Source organism: Lepidochelys kempii, chromosome 1 (assembly GCF_965140285.1).
Source record: "Lepidochelys kempii isolate rLepKem1 chromosome 1, rLepKem1.hap1, whole genome shotgun sequence".
In the NCBI taxonomy this organism is placed as follows: domain Eukaryota; kingdom Metazoa; phylum Chordata; order Testudines; family Cheloniidae; genus Lepidochelys; species Lepidochelys kempii.
Genome location: NC_136380.1, coordinates 170198753 through 170200985, shown reverse-complemented (window position 1 = coordinate 170200985; position 2233 = coordinate 170198753).

The window sequence follows — 2233 nt, the reverse complement described above, 5'->3', positions numbered from 1 at the left end:
TGCACTGGCTGCAATTTTTAAGTTGTGCCATGGCGTAGATGCCTTGTAGTGTCCCGTTTCAAGCGCAGAGAGATAAAGTACAACCACTCAGGCCCCAGTCGTCAGGGATCACCTCTCTACTATATCCCGGCTTTAAAGTACATTCACTGAGGCTGAGGAAACCTTGGGATTAAAAATGTTCCACCACAAACTGCCCAATAATTTTCCTCCCACGAAAGAAGATTTGAGTCAGGCTCAGGCTGATACCTAGACACTGTCAACATAAGAAGATGATTTCGTCAACAAAGTAAACCTCTTAAATTGCTTAGACAAGTTTGTTACAATTTTGCTGTGTTCACTCATGGCAGTGATTCAGCCAGATCACAACAGGACAAAGATATGACAGACACTGAGCATGTGAGTAACAGATAATTGTTTTGACAACATTAACTCCTCTGGAAGTTAAAACGTAAGAAATTAAAAATGTCTTATACCTAAATTCACGATTTAAAAATGAATTTAGAAAACACTGACAGAGTTGCAATGAATCTGCATTCAGTTAAAGAGTTTTCCATCTTCAGAAGAAGTATGAACCAGGACTTCTGGGGTATATACTTGGCTCTATCGCTGACTAAGGCCTGGGCTACACTACAGAATTAGATATCAGTGTACATACTATAGCCTTGTCCCGCCAATGAAGTGCCCTATTACACTGACATCATAACTCCACTTCCACTAGAGGCATAGCACATATGTTGGTGTAGTTAGGGCAAGTCAGTTCCTGTAGACAATGCCTTACTTATATCTGCTGTTGGCTGTCTTGTCAATTTCAGGGCTGCATGCTCAGTACCTGGTTTACATGGAGCAAGGCCCATGCTCAAAAGGGGCCCTGGCCTGCTCTGCTTGCACGGTGCCCTGAGACCCCGCCAGCCCACTAGCTCCCCGCTTCCCCTGGCCCACAACTTGCTCTTCTTGGCCTTTTCGCCGGCCGGCCAAGGGCTCTTCTCCACCCTCTGGCCCCACCCGCCAGCTTCTCTCTGCCTCCTGGCTTGACCTCAGTGCACCTCCGGCTCCCGTTTGTTTCTGCTTCCCACCACCTCTAGGGCCCCATCTGTCTCCCTGGAGCTGAGCCTCCTGGGACTAGTGCAAAAGTATGGCGAGTCTCAGACAGTGTGTGTTGGGGGCTTGTTGGACCCCTCCAGGCAAGTAGGTCCTGAGGGAGCCCGGCTGGGGCAGGCCATGGCCTGACTGATAGTGCCACTCCCGAAGGGCCAGAGTGATTCCCCACCCTGGGACCAGCCTTGGCTGCACTGGTGGCTCAGCCCGGCAGACACAGTCACCTCCCAGCAGAGCCGGTTAGTGCGGCCAGGAGGCAGGGCATGGAGGAGTGGGTCTCTGGAGCACCTGAGCTGGGGAGGTGCTGGGCTGTGACAGGGCAAGGAAGATCTCTGTGTGTTGGGGCACTAGGGAGTGGGGTCTGTGTGGAGTGCTGGGCAGTTGTGGTAGAGCTGTGGGCTGGGGGGCACAGAGCAGGGGTGGTGCTGTGTGGGGTGCTGTGCATCTGTGGCAGGGTGCTGGGCATAGCGGGTCCGGGGAGGCTCTGACCATAGGGAATCGGGGGAGGGGGGTGTTCTGATGTTGGGGGGGTGCTGTGTGGCATGGCATGGGCCCACCCCCAAGAGGAAGGGGCATGCTGGCAGTACAGGGCCGGGCAGGCCATTGTGTGTCTGGCAACTGCTGATTTGTAAATAGTGCCCTCGCACTGGGCTGGGCAGAGTGGGGCCGCCCCTGTCATGCCATGCCCCTGGCCGGCCCCTTGCTCCGGGGACCAACTCTCCTGCATCATGCTCCATTGCCCCCATGGGGGCCCACAACTGTGTTTGGCATCCGGCCCACAAAAGGTTAATCCAGCCCTGTCCATGCTGGAGCTGTGAAACTGACAAGAGAGCGGCAGCCAGATCCCAGCTAGCTCTGGCTCCCGCTCCCAGCTGGGCTGAATCCAAATGGCTCCCCACTCCCTGCTTAGGGAGCTGAGAAGCCCAGACTGCTGCCCCCTGCTCCTGGCAGGGAGGCAAGAAGCCTGTCTCAGCTTCCCACCAGGACAGGAGCACAGCAGCTGATCAGAGTCTGGGCGCGGATCTCCCCACCAGGAGCCCGGCTGTCCCCCCAGGCTCTCTGCTCCTTGCCAGGAACGGGGCAGTCACATTCAGCTTCTCACCTCCCTGGTCCCCTCTGGGAACAGGACAGTCAACCA